The 18,068-nt window shown below is 39.4% G+C and overlaps 1 long non-coding RNA gene across 1 annotated transcript; it reads left to right on the top strand.

The window, feature by feature from the left end:
* The first annotated feature begins 2,890 nt into the window (after positions 1-2,890).
* On the top strand, positions 2,891-6,758 carry LOC147410167 (uncharacterized). The gene is made up of 3 exons (XR_015175658.1): positions 2,891-4,420; positions 4,545-4,812; positions 4,880-6,758. It is a non-coding gene; the product is annotated as an uncharacterized LOC147410167 (long non-coding RNA).
* The last annotated feature ends 11,310 nt before the right edge of the window (positions 6,759-18,068 follow it).

Raw genomic sequence — 18,068 nt, 5'->3', positions numbered from 1 at the left:
CATATATTTTTTCTTGGGATACGAAAAGGAATACCTTTAAGGAAATCATGTTTTCGGGAAGGATCCCCGTCTCCGGGAACATGGAGATGTAGTTAACTTCCGTACGGACAAGTGGATATAAACTACGAATCTGCGGGATGAACAGACAATGAGATACAAGCATTTCAAAAAATATAAAAAATTTCGAGTTTTCGACAAGAACAAGTGTTTGGGTGGAATATCCCGTTGTTTGTCATTTTCAGGAAAGAAGATGATACACAAGGAAAAAAGATATATGATTCCCTACCCTTGCCATGTCAGCCGTGTACTATATACAGCGTCGATTTAATATTAATCTTTCTTAAAAGATCTATCTAGTCCTTTCTTTCCAAATTTCTTAGCATATTGCAAATTAGGGAGTGGGGGGGTGATTCTTGTGGAGAAAGATTATTGAAGAGAAGTATGGAGTGTATTCGGCTAGTGGGACAGCAAATAAAGTCAGCTTTTGGGAAGATAGGTGGTGCAAGACCAAAATTCCCTTCTTTTTATGAGTTTGACTTGAAAGAAAGGGTGTTTCATCTCTGATATTAGGATGCAAACTGGTAAAAAAATTTCTTGGGATTTAAGTGGGGAGAAGAGAGAAATCAAGAGATAGTCTTATACAATATTTTATAATTCCAATTCTGCCCCTAGATCTCTTTTATGATATTTTAAAATTCTAAAATTGTCCAAAGTTCTCTCCAGTCAATCAAAACATGGTGCAGAGAAATAGAGTTTCTCGTCTCTTCTCTTAATGAGTTTCTCTTCTCGTCTTTTCTCTCAATCCAAACATAGCCTTATAGTCCCCTTTACCGCCAATTTATGATATACAATTATGAATAATACTAAAGTGACCTCGATGAAACGCATCTATGGTTCCTATACACTTTCACGTCAGTTGGGATGTGTGATATGAGGTCACTCTAGCACGACTCTAGTATTATTTAGAGTAATTTTGTAATTACATGGAATGACGTTTATTTATTTATTTTTGCTAAATCATTAAGGATATTTATGATATATGAATTATTTTGAAAAAAAAATTATAAGTCATTCCTTTAATGTTCTCTAAATTTACAAAACTACCATGCCACTTTATTTCAACCAACATAATCAATATGTCCATGTATGTTTTTATTTTTTATTTTTCGTAAAGTACACTTTGACCCCTAACATTTTGATAATTACACTTACCTCCCTTATAGTTATCTAAGGGGTTCACTGACCCCCTTCCATCAAATTGCCGTTAATATAACAATTAAATTCCTTTTATAAAGACTCATATTACCGTTTTTAAAATGTTATTTTTTATAAACAAAAATATGCCTGTGAAAAAGTGAGTTCAATGAATTCCTAGGTGGGGGCATTTTAATTATTGTTTTAAAAATTATTTTTTCCAATAAAAATTAACAAAAAATAAAAGGGTAAACTAGTAAAAGCATATCTAAATTTTAACCCATCAGTGAAAGGAGAGGTAAATATAAACTTTTATAGTCCCCTTTTATCATCAATTTATTATATACTATTATTAAGAGTAATTTTGTAATTTCATAGAGGACATTTATGATACATGAATCATTTTGAAAAATAAATTAAAAGTCAGTTCCTTTCAAGTTCTCTAAATTTATTTATGTATTTTAAGAAAAAAATTGCTTGTTTCTATTTTTTTCTCATTCCCTATGTATAATCTATTAGTGATAAAACTAGTACACTTGTTCTCGACGAGACCTTGGTAATGAAATCTGTATTAAATATAGCATTTAAATTACGACTTGTGATTTGTTTATGGCTTTCCATTCGTGGAGGGAATCAGCCGACAAAATCTCTCGTGTTATTCCATTAATGGAATTGATTCTAGTGATTTCCAAAGTATTAAAGTGGAGATCAAGGAGATTTCATCTGATCCAAGTGTTGAATGTGACTCCAAACATATTGGGCTCTATCTAAGTGTGTGTGTTTTTTTTGTGTCGGTCCAAAGTAATTTGGTTTGGACTTTTAACTTATGTAAGTGGCCCACTTTGTGATGCTTTTAAAAGGGATTTTATTTTCTTTCATTGCAACTCCACGTTTTAGTCTTTTCTAGAGAATATAATAGAGAAACAAACAAAACCTAGAGAAGAGAGGTTGAAAGGTTTGGGAAGATTGCAATCTAAAAAAAAGTGAAGCTAAGTAATAGAGTTGACTCTTTGTATCAATTTGCCTCGTTTTCTTCATAGTGAAATCGAACTCCAATGTACATACCTCCGTAGACGTAGCCTTTGGGAGAACCACGTAAAATCTCGTATTGTGAATATTGTATCCTTACTCTTTCTTTTTATAATTATTTATCTTTTTTGCATTTGCTACTGTCGACAATAAATTTCAACGGATCTACCTCGAGATTCGTGAAATATGATCGCAAATGATTTTATTGATTTTTGATGAAAAGTAGATACAGATCTCAATGTTTCCTCTGATTAACAGTCAAATACAAAAATAGTGATGATATATGTAGCTTTCTTTCTCTCCGGGCTTCGCGCTTTATCGGCTGAGAAGGATGTTTTGACGTTGTCTTTGTTTTGTGCTTGATCTTCTGTAAAGGCTTCTGTAGATTTTCTTCTCTCCGGGCTTCGCGCTTTATCGGCTGAGAAGGTTGCTTGGACAGTGGCTTTGCTTTGTGATTGATCTTCTGTAGAGGCTTCTGTATTTTCTTCTCTCCGGGCTTCGCGCTTTATCGGCTGAAAAAGTTTTCTTGGCTTCCGGAGAAAAGCTTTATACTTGATCTTCTCTTTAGTCGGAGTCCGGATCTCTGAAGAACTTTTGCTTTGTCTCTGGAGGAGGGCTTGAGAGCTTCTTCTTCTCTAGAGGGAAAGCTTCTGTCTTCTGAGAGAAAGTGATCCAGATCCTCTCTCAATGAGAGAGGCTCTTGTATTTATAGACTTAAAGGTAATTTAGCTTTCCAATTATACCCTCAACTTAAGAAGGTTTAACTGATTTACTTAAAAGGCTAAATTTGTCCAAATCCAATTTTATGGATTTTATGGATTATTATTGGGCCGAACTCATTTGTTTGGGTGTAAGGCCCAATGCTTAATGTGTGGATCACTTGAATTTGCTTAGGTCACGGACTTTATCTGCGAAAGCCTAAAACCCAGGCTTGTAAGAGGCACGTTCCCATTTAATGGACTCAATTTGGATTTGAGGCATATTATAAAATTAGGGATTTTTATTTATACAATTTGTAAAGGCCTACTCAAAATTTTGGTGCTTACAAATGCCCCCTCAAGGATGCATCATCGAATGTGAGGTTGAGGATGAGGTATCCTTGATTATGTCGACTGACACGTGAAAGCTTCGAGTTTAAAAGGATTTGCCACGTGTCTTTGGAACCTTGTAGTAGAACTTTTTTTTCTTTTTAGGATGGGTGATCCTTGAGAATAATTTAACCCACATGAAGATGTATAACCCCAGTATACTTACCTTTCCCGTAGTTGAAATACATGAGATTAAATTCATATGTTTGGTACATGCATATACTAGAAGATAGTATCGGTACTTCATCAAAAGCACTTAGAAATAATTGTTGGGCTGCTTGGCTTTGAACCCCTCCTGGCTTTAACATTGAAAAATTTGCACGAGTATTTCCTGTGAGGATCTTGCTGATGGAGACTAAAATAAAATTGATCATGATACACAATAATCATTGATCAAGGTATTTCTCACTTAAACTCCATCCCAAGCAAATCAATGGCCCATGTATTGGCTTTAGAGGCCCACATATTCAGGCCCACTGGTTTTTTTATAAGTAACCAAAAGACTCAAGCCCATTAAATATTTTTTTTTTTTGGGCCTAGAATCATTATACCCAAAGTTAATTATGTGAGAAGCATAGGATCATATCTTCTTGTCATAATCTTCAGCACTTGAACAAAACTTAAATTGGGGAATTTAACTTCTTCAAGAAAAGCTCTCTGTTGTGGTTCAAAGGCATGTAAATCATCCGGTAACGGCTTAGAGATCCAAAAATTTCAGCTCTCAAAAGAAAAAATTAACATTGGGGGTTAGATTAGATGGTGAAATCAAGTTTTTCACCTTCTAGAAATTCCAATGGCTGGATTGGAGTGGCAATTGTTTATGGTGGTTGAATCATAGTTTTTTTTTTTATTTGTTGAGGAAATGATAATCAATGGCTGAATCAAAATCTTGAGAATGGATTTGAATTGAAGGATCGAAGGATTTGGTCAATCCTCAAACGTTTGTGTTTGAGTCAACTAACTAGAATTTCGGGATGATTTCAAGAGCTCCTGTGGGTTGCATCTGAGTCACCTCAGATTTAATTGGGCCGAGTTAAATGGGTAGCAATGGACCCGATTTGTTGATTGTTGGCTCAAAAGGAGTGGGTTATGCATTCGGATACCACAAGGTGAGTTCAACAACTTTAGTAAGAATTAGCAACTTATTTGGTGTGAGGCTAGTCCTACTCATGAAGAGTACGAATGAAACTCATTTTTTTTAATCTCTTTCAATCCGTCTCCAAACACCTACAGCGTGTTCAAGAAGGACTCTTTCTTCAACAAACTGATCCAATCGGTTCGATGAAGCTCTTTCAATCCATCTCAAACACCAACAATCGAATCTAAGAAGGACTCTCCTCCTATAAATAGAACACATGACTGCTGCTGTTAATGGCTGATTTTTGAAGGGAAGTTGCACCAACATATTGGTTTTTGGAGTGCTACATGCCTGCTGTTATATCTGATTCTTGAAGGGATGTTGCAGCAACACATTGGTTCTTGGAATGCTACATGCCTACAAGTACCTTTCTCTCCTTCTCCTTCTTCTTCTTTCAATATATATATATATATATATTGTGCATAAACAGGGCCTGCGACCTCTACCCACAAAACGAACCATTGTTGGGTTCGTTTGAATCTGATCCAGGAAGGGAGAGATTAAGAAACGTTCGTAGATTATTAGTTGAGTACGAAGTTTCAATGATGAAGAAAAGATCGAAACTGGGTTCCTTTAAAAAAAAATTTGGTTACCAAAACAGGGGCATATGACTTGATCTTGCGTTCTACCCTATGGTGCTGCTGCTGTGGAGGTAAACTTCTCTCCTTCTCTTTTTCATCTTGCTGTCCAAACTCAGAACATGCTCAACAGGTATATCTTCTCTCCTCTTCGTCTGCTACTAAGGCAACATTGTTGCAAGGATAAACGTAAGTAGCCAGGTAACCTCCTTATCTTTTTTTTTTTTTTTTAATTTCAACTTTCCACCACGTTTTCTTTTAGGCGTTGAAACGGACAATATGTTAGCCAAAGCAGACTAGCTTGGTAAAACAGGGAACTATTATTCATCTGAATAGCTATATTTGAAGCTTAAGTGAAAACTGTGGAGCCAAGCCAAGCCATGTCTTGCCTTCCTCCAACATAGTAGGAGCTGCAGCAAAGTTGCTTAGTTGGTATGGTACTCTTGCACCAATCCTATCTTTTCTCTTTGCCATGAACCGATGAAGAGAAGCTTTTCTTGCAATTGGAAGATCTGAAACATTAACTTCAAGAGGCCTTTGAAGATGACTCTCTTGGGTTGAATTGATTCTAAAATCAAAAACCAAATTCGTACCCGAGGCAGCAACATTACTAGAATTGAGTTGTTCAGTTTCAGAAGTCGAAGTGAAGCTGCTTCTACGGCTTGCAAAGAGCATTATTTCTTGTGCCTTCTTTGCTGCAAAGTTGTTGAACACAAGTACTTTTCTAGCATACAATATCGTCACTTGGGTGGATTTTGGATCCATTTCATATCTGAAATTAGCCTTCTTTGGAACGTCTTCCATAGAGATGGATTGATCAAAATTGGAATTTCAAGGAAACAAATCCATGGCCTTCAAGACTGCAGCATTTCGGTCTGATACTTGTCCTGCTCTTTCTGTGTTCAGTGTCTGTTTTGACTGAGGTGCCACACCTCTCTTCTTTAATATTGCAGCATCTTCAGTAGCACTAGTTCATGGATGCAAATCAAGATGGCATTGAGGGTGGAGCAAAAGTAGAGAAGATTGCAATACTCAATCGTAATCATCATCATTCAACAATTATTAATTGAGTGATGGTAACGAGCAAAAAGAATGAAAAGAGGTTCCAAGCAGTTGAATCTGATGCAGCCATAATGCTCTTCTTCTTATTCACCTTTCCACTTTTTTTATAACTAAAATAAAGGCTATGTATGTCCTCACACAGCCACACATACTCATGCTCACACACTCTCACACACAACACTCTCTTTCTTCTCAACTATATATATTTTTTTTACAGTGAGTTTATTGAACACTTGTCAAGTGATCCATTCATGATGTAGACAACTCTTCACAGTTGGGCGATCCTTTACAAGTACCCACTTTATCTGATTTATCAATGGCATCATGAAGAAGCTCAGGTTGTAGTGCTTGAGCGGTGATACCATCACCCATGCTCGACTTCTTCTTGGAAGCATACCTATTAGATAACATATCAGACTCTATGTAAACATCCTCACCCTCACAGGGAACCTTCTTAAAGACCATTGTGTAAGGAGGCGCAACATCATGCTTATCGACCTGAAGACTCAAACACATAGGCTCTCCACATTGTGCATCAGCAGCACAACCATCTCCAATCTTCTCACCAACATCAAATGGGGACGCCTCATTGATGCATTCCTAGGACAATTGTTTGCTAGGAATACGATTTGCTTCAAGACAAGAATGATCAATGCATGCATTCTTACTTAAAACTTGGTAAGAAGATCGAATTTCACCATTCTCCTTAGCATCAAAGTTTACATGTTGGGCAATAGTTTCATCAGTAGAAGAACCATGCGACGAACTCTTTGTCCAGCTAGTTGGCCAATCTCTAGCATAGCTGTTCATCAGTCGTGCTTAGGAGGTGACAAACGTCAATTGGCTAGAAAAATCACTTGAAGCAGGATTTGTTCAGGCAGAAGAACCATGCGACGATCTATTTGTCCAGCTAGTTGGCCAAGCTCTAAAGCAGTCGTTTATCATTAGTGCTTAAGAGTGGACAATGTCAACTAGCTGACAAACGTCAATTGACTTGTAGATTCACGAGACTCAAAATTCGTATACGTCAAAGATCCATGCGACGACCTATTTGTCCAGCTAGTTGGCTAATCTCAAAGCAGCTATTCATCAGTAGTGTTTAAGAGTGGACAACGTCAACTGGCTGACAAACGTCAATTGGCTTGAAGAATCACTTGAAGTAAGATTTATTCAAACAGAAGAACCATGCGACGTGCTATTTGTCCAACTAGTTGACTAACCTCTAAAGCAACTATTTATCAGTAACGCTTAGGAGTAGATGATGTCAATTGGCTGACAAACGTCAACTGGCTAGCAGGATCGCAACGTCAATTGGTTGACAAACGTCAACTGATTAGAAAAAATCATGCGACGAACCATTTGTCTAGCCGGTTGGCTAATTTTTAAAACCAGAGCATTATTGAGCATGATTTATTTTTAGATTGATGTGGTTGAACCTGAAGTAATTTTACAGGATGCCTACGTACCCAAAATGGGATCAAACCATAACGTAGTTCAGATGGATAATGTTCTAAGTTTTGCCTAGATTGCCCTCTCGGGTTTTCAATCTAGAGAATTTTTTTTTTTTTGGACTGTTCACAGTTTTAACTCATGCAGATCAGGAGTATCATGTAGTTTAAGCTCGTACGATAATGAGCATTGCTAGACAGTTTAGGCTCGTACCAAGGAGCATTGTCAAACAGTTGAGGCTCGTGCTGGGGAGCGTTGTCAAACAGTTTAGGCTCGTGCTGGGGAGCGTTGTCAAACAGTTTAGTCTCGTGCTGGGGAGCGTTGTCAAACAGTTTAGGCTCGTGCTGGGGAGCATTATCAAACAGTTTAGGCTCGTGCTGGGGAGCGTTATCAAACAGTTTAGGCTCGTGCTGGGGAGCATTATCAAACAGTTTAGGCTCGTGCTGGGGAGTGTTGTCAAACAGTTTAGGCTCGTGCTGGGGAGCATTATCAAACAGTTTAGGCTCGTGCTGGGGAGCGAGATTCTTTCAAGCATAGTATCGTTTGAGAAATTTCCCGTTGATTGGACCAAGACGTAATCCTTCTGGTGTTATAAGAAGATATGCACCATTAGTGTATACTTCTTTCACTACATGAGGCCCATCCCATTTTGGATCAAACTTCTTTCCAGAACGGTGTGAGAGGATGATTGGTCGTTGTACAGCGAGAACTAAATCGCCAACTTGAAAAGAACGTGGTCGAACTTTCTTATTGAATGCACGTGACAGCCGGGCTTGGTAACATTCTAGTCGTTGTTGTGCTTCCAATCTTTTTTCGTCCAATGCTTCAAGTTCAGCCAGACGTAACTTAGCATTCTCATCGCAGGTCAAACCTTCTTGAATCGCAATCCTTAGTGAAGGTATTTGTCGTTCCAGTGGGAGAACAACTTCAACTCCATAAACCAATGAGTAAGGTGTGGCCTGTGTGGAGGTGCGGTATGAGGTTCTGTATGCCCATAATGCTTCTCCAATTTGTTCATGCCAATCTTTTTTCGATTTTGAGACAACCTTCTCAAGAAGCTTGCAGAGAGTTTTGTTGAAGGCTTCGGCGAGTCCATTTGCTGCAGCGTTGTACATTGTAGAACATCTCTGCTTAATGTTAAACTTCATGCAGAATTGATCCATCAGCGTATTGCTAAAAGATTTACCATTATCTGTCATGATATATCATGGAATGCCATAACGGAAGACGATATTACTTTTGATGAAGTCGACTACCGTTTCTTTCTTGACCTCTCGAAGGGGAATTGCTTCTGCCCACTTAGAAAAGTAATCTGTTGCGGCGAGGATATAGAGATGTTGCCTTGAAGATTTTGGGAGTGGTCCAACGACATCAAGTCCCCACCCGTCAAAGGGCCAAGATGCGATTGTAGGATGCAATGGCTCCGGTGGTTGACGAATGTAATCTCCATGAAATTGACAAGCTTTACACCTCTTTGCATGGTTTAGAGAACCTTTCACCATAGTAGGCCAGTAAAATCCCATCCTTTTCAGACTGTGATAGAGTTTCGGCCCTGACTGATGTGAACCGCACACTCCAGAGTGTGCTTTTTCTAAAACATCTCGGATTTCATCATCTCCGAGACATCTCATTAAGATATCGTCGAAAGAGCGACGATATAACTTATTATTGAAATATAAAAATCGAGGTGCCCTACGACGTATTTTGATTTTGTGTTTTAGGTCGTCTGGTAGCTTCCCATGCTGTAGATAGTCGATAAGTGGCTGTCTCCAATCTTTGACTTCGGCTATTTCGATGATGTTTGCTTCATGCGACTCGCAATTTTCTTCTATCAAAGGAGGTAGTACCCACCTATGGCAGATAGGGATACTCATTTCTCTCCCTCTGGCATAGCCAAACTTGCAGCAAGACTAGCTAAAGCGTCAGCCTGCTTGTTTTCGGCTCTTGGTATGTGTTTGATGATGGTATCTTCAACGACTTAGAAGTTTGTAGCATATTGGTGATAAGGTACAATTCATGTTTTCGAACGTCATACTCCGTTGAGAGTTGATGATGATGCATACATGAGAGTAAACATGTAAAGTTGGTGTAACTTCATCTCTAGCCCGAGTTTTAAACAATTATCAACGATTGGTATTCTGCAACATTGTTTGAACATAGTTTCGTCAAGACAAACGAGAATGGCAATACTTCATTTTGTGGGGTGATAAAAATTACACCTGCCCCCGCTCCATCTCTTCTAGCAGCCCCATCAAAGAACATTCTCCAAGCTGGAAACACATCAATAGAGAATACTTCTTCATCAGGCAAGTCATGAGACAATTCCCATTCAGTTGGAATAGGATGATCAGCAAGAAAGTCGGCTAATGCTTGCCCTTTTACAGCCTTTTGAGGGATGTAAATAATCTCGAATTCTGATAAGAGAAGGGCCCATTTAGCTAGTCTTCCCGACAAGACTGGCCTTGTCATGATATATTTGAGTGGATCAGCTCGCGCAGTGAGTCGGATTGTGTGCGACAACATGTAGTGCCGGAGTTTTTTTGTGGCAAAGATGAGCACTAAACATGTCTTCTCGATGGGTGAATAGTTTACTTCTGCTCCAACAAGAGTTCGACTCAAGTAGTAGAGTGCACCTTCTTTTCCTTCATCATTTTCTTGAGCCAACAATGCTCCTAGTGACATTCTTGTGCACTAATATAGAGAATCAGTAGCCTTTCAGGAATTGGTGCAGAAAGAACGGGAGGCTTGAGAAGATACTCCTTGATGCTTTTTAGAGCATTCTCACAAGCTTCATCCCATTCAAATGGTGTATCTTTCTTCATCAATCGACTGAAGGGATGACAACGCCCAGCTAAGTTTGAGATGAACCTACGAATGTAGGCAAGTCGACCTTGTAAACTTTTGAGTTCATGAATGTTCTTTGGTGTCGGCATCTTTTGAATGGCTTCAATCTTGTTTCGATCGATTTCAATACCACGATGCCGAACCACGAATCCCAAAAATTTACCTGAGGTAACTCCAAAAGCACATTTTAATGGATTCATCTTGAGCTAATATCGCCGTAATCTGTCGAAGGTATCACGTAGATGTTGTAAGTGGTCTTCCCTTTTCCTGGACTTTACTACTAGGTCATCAACGTAACATTCCACCTTGTCATGTAGCATGTCATCAAAGATTTTCTGCATAGCTCGCTGGTAAGTGGCACCAGCATTCTTAAGTCCAAAAGGCATAACTTTGTAACAATATATACCTTTTGGGGTACGAAAGGCTGTAAGCTCCTCGTCTTTTGGCGACATTCGAATTTGATTGTAACCAGAAGATCCATCCATGAAAGACAAGGCTTCGTGTCCTGTAGTCGCATCAACCATAAGTTCTATGATTGGAAGCGGAAAATCGTCTTTTGGACATGCATTATTCAAGTCGCGAAAATCGACACATACTCGAATTTGTCCATTCTTCTTTCTTACCGGAACTATGTTAGAAATCCATGTTGGATACTTTACTTCCCGGATGAAACTAGCTTCTATCAGCTTGTTGACCTCTGTCTCAATCTATGGTATCAACTCTGGTCGAAAACGACGTTGTGCCTGTTTTATTGGGCGAACTCCGTGTTTAACCGCGAGTTGATGAACAGCGATCTTCGGGTCAAGTCCTGGCATTTCTTTGTAAGTCCAAGCAAATACATCTCGGTACTCTTGTAACAACTTGAGGTACTCGACTTCTTCATGCTGGTTTAGAAGAGTGCTAACTAACGTAGGTCGCGGCTCTTCAATTGTCCCTAGATTTATTTCTTTTAAGTCATCTACAGTGGCTTGTCCGCCTTCTTCAAAGACCGGTGGAGCATTTTCGAGTTCTTCATCTGACGACGTAGAATCTTCTTCAGGGAATTCCTCGATGGTAATATGATTTACCGAAACGACATCTTCAGAATTGTCTGTTTCAACAGTTGAAGTTCTGTTGTTGCTCGTTTGGTTTGTGAGGATGATGGTGCGTCGTTTCACAACCAATGCATCTGATATCGAGATTTCTAAAGTCGTTTGTCGTTTCATGCGAGATGGAATAGTGCTATGCAAGCCACTACTATCTTTATGCTCCACATGTTTATCCATTGGCTTAGGTCGACATCGCGATTCTTTTCGTATTTTTACCCCAACATTCTGACCAAGTCTAGATATAACGGACGCACGAGGTTTATGAATCTATACATCATGATGATCATCTAAAGCACCTAATCGGTCAAATACCGACGTGGTCGAGATGTGGCCACCAATTCGATCAAAGACCGATGTTCATGGAACTGGTGTTTCTTCAGACTCATTAATGATTTCTACTGTAGTATGTTGCGAAGCAGCCGTCTTCATCTTAGAAATTTTTATTGGAGCTTCTGGCGTATAACCTAGCCCTGCTCGTGTAAATGAAACTCTTTCTCCCGCTCGAACGAGTTTGACTTGTGTTGCAGTTAAACCATGAATTTGATCAGTTGGTAGTAGTTCACCCAATTGTACGGGTTCACCTTTTCCGTAACCAGCAATCTTGAATAGCTTTGAAGTTTTAGGACCGAACCAACTTTTGGACTCTACTTTTGCAAGGTTGCCTTCATGGTTCTTCGCAATTGACGTAGTTGGGACAACGTTTTCCACGGGTGTCCTTACTATGTAAGATTTTTGGAGAGGTGTAACCGGAAAGGTTAACTCTTCTTTCAACGTCTCCAATTCGATTTTAGAGACAGAAGGTTTGGTCTTTGAAGAAATCTCTTCGAAAGGTGATTGTCCCAGCTTCCGTCTCGATTGCGGCACATAACGAAGCATTGGGGTTGGCAACACAATTGTGGATGACGCGTCTACCATTGATTGACTCACCTTGACCTGTTGAGTTTCTAGTTCTTGTTTCTTACTATGTTCTTTCTGAAGTGGAAGACCAGGAAAAATTTCCTCGGTATCCTTCATAGTATGCTTTCCTTTGTCGATTTTTTGCTTACTAGAAGGAGGTACCGAAACTGGAAGTGCTTCTTGAATGACATCCCCTCCAACATAAAATTTCGCATCTGCAAAATACGTTTCTGCACACCATCTTGGTAATACTTGAAGCATTGATGTAACGTGGATGGTACTACCCCAGTTTCATGCAGCCACGGTCGGCCGAGAAGCAAGTGATATGAAGTTTTACAATCAATCACGTGGAAGAGCGCTGTGGACTCCAACTCTGCGATAGAAAGCTTGACTCTTATCATGCCAATCGCTCTTTGACCTCCTAAGTTGAAACCTTGAATCATCAACTTACTGCGAGCAAGTTGATCCGATGAAATGCCAACTTGTTTCATAGTACGAATTGGCATGATGTTGACCGCAGAACCACAATCCAAGAGGATTCTTTGAATTTTAGTTTCCCTCACATAACCTGTAACATAAAGAGGCCTATTGTGAGGTCGAGACCCTAATTGGAGATCCTCGTCAGTAAAGGTGATTGTGGCCATACACATACTGTCTTGTTGTGGATTTATGTCAGGTTGAACTTCCTTTTTTGAATCAGTCGAGCTTTGCTTTGAAGTAAGCTGAACTTTTTGGAATTCACTGGACAAATCCAAGTCGACTTGCGAATCTTCTATTTCCGAAGTGCTATTGTCTTTGTCAAGTCTTTGATCTCCATTACTGGAAGTAGTAGGATGTTTTTCGGACCTATCACCGACATCATCTTCTAGCACTTCTGCTTCTACTTGATGACATGAAACCGTGCAGACTTCCTTTAAGAGCTTCTTGGGTAAGAATTCTAGAAGTGTGACTGGCACACGAGGAGGTTGCTGAAGGATGTCTTCGGGGTCTACAGGCGGAACTCGGAAAGCCTTCTTCTTTGTTGCTTTCTTTCGTTTCTTTGACCCTGTACTTGGTTTTGACTTTCTTTTATTTCTCTTTGGCTTTGGAGTAGAAAGAGTTGGCACGTATGTAGGACGTCTTTTTCGACGAGTGACGATCGTCCACCCTTCGTCGTCAACTGAAGTAGATTGTGAGATACTCGACTTTGAATTTGAAGTCGGGTGAGATTGTGGTCCTTGTTGAAGTGAAGTAGGAAATGTGATGATTTTTCTTTGATTTGGCCTTGCCCCCAACGTGGGATGGGCCTTTTCAACATCGGAATGTACGGATATGAGTTGTGATGGTTGAGGTAGAACTTTTGGGATTTGTGAAGATGAAATCTGCGTTGCATACTGACTTACCAAGAATATTGGATCAAAAGATCCAAATGTGACAGACGTCATGTTGGAAGTAGCAACATTTTCGGCACAGTCAGTTCAATTTTCCCTTGACGTGCCAAATCTATGATTTTCTCCTTGAAGACGAAACATTTTTCAATTGGGTGACTAATCACCCTATGATAACAACAATACCTCGGATCATTGTCGCGACCTGCTTCTTCGGGTCGTTTGGGTATTAGAAGTTCGATGAGCTTTAACTTCAGTAACTCTTCGAACATGCCCAAGACATCAGCATCGGGAAAAGGGTATTCTTTTGCCTCAAGCTCTTTGAGAGTTTTCCAGGCTTTTCCTTTTTCTTGTGTTGAATCAGCTCGTGGCTGATCTTCTCTTCTTTTACCTGTGATTTTGATAGGTTTGCTGGTAGTGGTGGATAAGACTTCCTTAGTTTTGAAGGACTTGCCATCCTTCTTTTCTTGCCTTCGAGGCTCGCTTGGTCGTGGAGTCTGGTGCACAGCTATACTCTGCTCCATGTCGTGGGCTCGAGTAGCAAGCTCTTCGAAAGTGTGTGACTTGATTCCTTTCAAGATGTAAAGGAGTTGCCAGTGCATCCCTTGAACACACATCTCGATAGCAGAAGATTGGGAGAGTCGATCCATGCAGTTGAGGGAAAGATTTCTCCATCGCTCTATGTACTCGATGACTGGTTCATCTTTTCTTTGTTTGACGGCAGCGAGTTCCACCATATTTACTGTTCTTCTAGTGCTGTAGAAGCGGCCGAGGAACACTCTTTCAAGTTGATCCCAACTATCTATTGAGTTGGGTTCCAAGTCAGTGTACCAATCGAATGCATTGCCTCGGAGAGAACGAACGAATTGTTTCACCATGAAATCACCGAATGTACCGGCGTTGTTGCAAGTTTCGATGAAGTGGGCAATATACTGCTTTGGATTGCCTTTTCCTTCGAACTGTTGGAATTTCGGTGGTTGATATCCTGCCGGAAGACGCATTTGTTCGATGCGTTGAGTGTAGGGTTTGGAGTAAACCAATGAGGATTGTAGCATACCCCCATACTGAGCACGAATGGTATCAGTAATCATTGCTTGCAGTTGTTGGACAGAAAGCGAGGCAACAGACCCTTGTGGTGGATCTCGAGTAGCTTTTCGTGAACCAGAATAATCTGCCCGTTGTTCCTCTTCATGCGGAGCCATGTATGCTTCAGGGGTGAATCCTGGAGGATGGGAAGGTCCGGCACTCGATTCATTCTCCTTGTCTTTATGCTCCAAACGGCTGGCGAGAGTTGCAATTTGAATGTCTTTGTCTTCCATTGCTTTTGTTAATTTGTTGATGGTGTCTGCCATTTGGGCAACTTGTTCCTCCATTGTTAACGCTCCAGCTGTCATCACTGCTCTGATGGATGTGTGAGTTTGTGACGGAGAAGTGATCGATAAAGATCTAGACGATCTCTCGCTTGACTTCGAATCAGATCCAGAATTTGACGAGTCGTCTTCTACCACGTCCGCCCACGATTCTTTCGTGGTAAGTGCCGTTTTTGTGACACGTTTCTTGGAGTGATGCTGGAGAGGCTCCATTAGCTTGATTCCACCAGTCTTTGTCTTTGTTCGTGTCACATGATGATCGTGACTAGTAACCTGATCAGATTCAAGATTGGAAGAAAGGATTTTCTTACCTTTCTCAGTAGCGGCAGATGCGATAGCGTTGACGTTGCGAGATGCCATCGATGCTTTAGGTGATGTTCTTGCAGTTGACTGAAAGATGAGAGGTTGAGATGGTCCCACCGGGCGTGCCAGAAATTTGTCGACAATAAATTTCAACGGATCTACCTCGAGATTCGTGAAATATGATCGCAAATGATTTTATTGATTTTTGATGAAAAGTAGATACAGATCTCAATGTTTCCTCTGATTAACAGTCAAATACAAAAATAGTGATGATATATGTAGCTTTTCTTCTCTCCGGGCTTCGCGCTTTATCGGCTGAGAAGGATGTTTTGACGTTGTCTTTGTTTTGTGCTTGATCTTCTGTAAAGGCTTCTGTAGATTTTCTTCTCTCCGGGCTTCGCGCTTTATCGGCTGAGAAGGTTGCTTGGACGGTGGCTTTGCTTTGTGATTGATCTTCTGTAGAGGCTTCTGTATATTTTCTTCTCTCCGGGCTTCGCGCTTTATCGGCTGAGAAAGTTTTCTTGGCTTCCGGAGAAGAGCTTTATGCTTGATCTTCTCTTTAGTCGGAGTCCGGATCTCTGAAGAACTTTTGCTTTGTCTCTGGAGGAGGGCTTGAGAGCTTCTTCTTCTCTAGAGGGAGAGCTTCTGTCTTCTGAGAGAAAGTGATCCAGATCCTCTCTCAATGAGAGAGGCTCTTGTATTTATAGACTTAAAGGTAATTTAGCTTTCCAATTATACCCTCAACTTAAGAAGGTTTAACTGATCTACTTAAAAGGCTAAATTTGTCCAAATCCAATTTTATGGATTTTATGGATTATTATTGGGCCGAACTCATTTGTTTGGGTGTAAGGCCCAATGCTTAATGTGTGGATCACTTGAATTTGCTTAGGTCACGGACTTTATCTGCGAAAGCCTAAAACCCAGGCTTGTAAGAGGCACGTTCCCATTTAATGGACTCAATTTGGATTTGAGGCATATTATAAAATTAGGGATTTTTATTTATACAATTTGTAAAGGCCTACTCAAAATTTTGGTGCTTACAGCTACTATTAAACGAATTTGTTCTTCATTGTCATTATCAAACAAGATCTTGGAAGGTGTAACATACAAGAGGTTTGGTGAAATACCTAATAAGTGTTCGATTAAATTACTAAGTTTCACAAAAGTATTCATATACACAACACCGAACTCTTGTTTATAGTTGTGTAAGATAAATGAAATTTCATAACTAGACATAATCTTGCATTTGTGAAGTTCTGTTAAGAGCTTGATTTGACTTGAAATCCATTGAGTTGAGTCAACTCAATGATTGATGAGTCAAATTGTCACTATATTATACATTTGTAATACTTTTAACATTAAATATGATACTTATTTTATGTTCTTGATAAAATAATATTAAATTTAATGTATAAATCGAGAGTTTCATTCTACCCATGTTCTAGGTGCCTCGAAAGATAAGGTTCACAAAATGGTAGGCCAAATATTTGTGGGTCAACTCAGAGGGTTTGTGAGATAGTCAAGACCACATCTCAAGAAGCAAAGGTCTTGTGTTGAATCCTCCCTTAGGGTGTGCCTTGGGGAGAATGTGCATGTATCCCGAAGATTAAACTAAGTGAAAACTGAAAATTTTGACAAGAAAATTCGATAGGCCAAAGCCCACAAATTTAAAAAAGCAAATTTTGACGGTCTATGGCCCTTGAAATTTTTTATGATCCCCTATTCAAAGGTTTAGAGCCATCAAATTTCTCTTATCTTCCATTAATTTAATAGTTTCAATCCGTCGAAAAAAAATTTTGACAATGAAAAATTAAACACCTTGGTCCGTCAAATTTTATGAAATTCCACAGTCTTGAGCCATCAAATATAGGCTTTTTCATGTTGTATTAGTCGGGTGCCCTAATGGCCCAAATACCTTGGTCCCAAAAGACAGAAAAAAGGACAAAATTATTCATAGGTTAGTGAGCCCTAGAGTGTGCTATGTGATGGGCCAAGGATATCTAAATATCTCAACCTTGATTTTCTCCCCTCATTGTCACAAGCTAAAGCAAAAAAAACTTGCCTATGAAGACTTCCAAAGGTTTAAAATCAAACAAAAAAATAATTCAGAACTATATAAAATTTCATTAAAAAACAACACAAAAATTTATAATAAAAAAATTTCCATTCCAAATATATTTTTTTCTTTCTAAAAAATCCATATTAAAAGATATTACATGAGTGAGGATTGTCATCACTAAACATATAATAGAAGTTTGTCACATTAGCATCATCACCACTAATTGCATTATGATGGTTCCAACTATTCTTATAGGAATAACTAGGCTCACCATCAAAAATTCTTCTAAACTCTGGGTTATATGGGTAAGGCTCTTCTAATGGACAAGCTTCTTCATTAATAGTATCTTCACCTTTCTTGGATAATAATTCTCTGTGATTTTCTTCATTGTTGACAATATCTTCTCTACATCTCGACGATTCACCTCGATTTTCTTCATCCTTTGCAATAGCTTTTCCCTTGTCCAGGGATTCAATGGGCTTTCTTTCTTTGTTGTCACTATTTTTTTCGTCTCGAAGATTTTCTTCATTGTTGGCACTATCTTTTTCATCTTTCAACGTGTCTTTCGGATTTTCTTTTTTGTTGGTGATAACTTCTTCAAG

Source organism: Akebia trifoliata, chromosome 2 (genome assembly GCF_017979445.1).
Source record: "Akebia trifoliata isolate Shusen 1 chromosome 2, ASM1797944v1, whole genome shotgun sequence".
In the NCBI taxonomy this organism is placed as follows: Eukaryota; Viridiplantae; Streptophyta; class Magnoliopsida; order Ranunculales; family Lardizabalaceae; genus Akebia; species Akebia trifoliata.
This window is presented reverse-complemented; position numbering and strand designations above follow the sequence as displayed.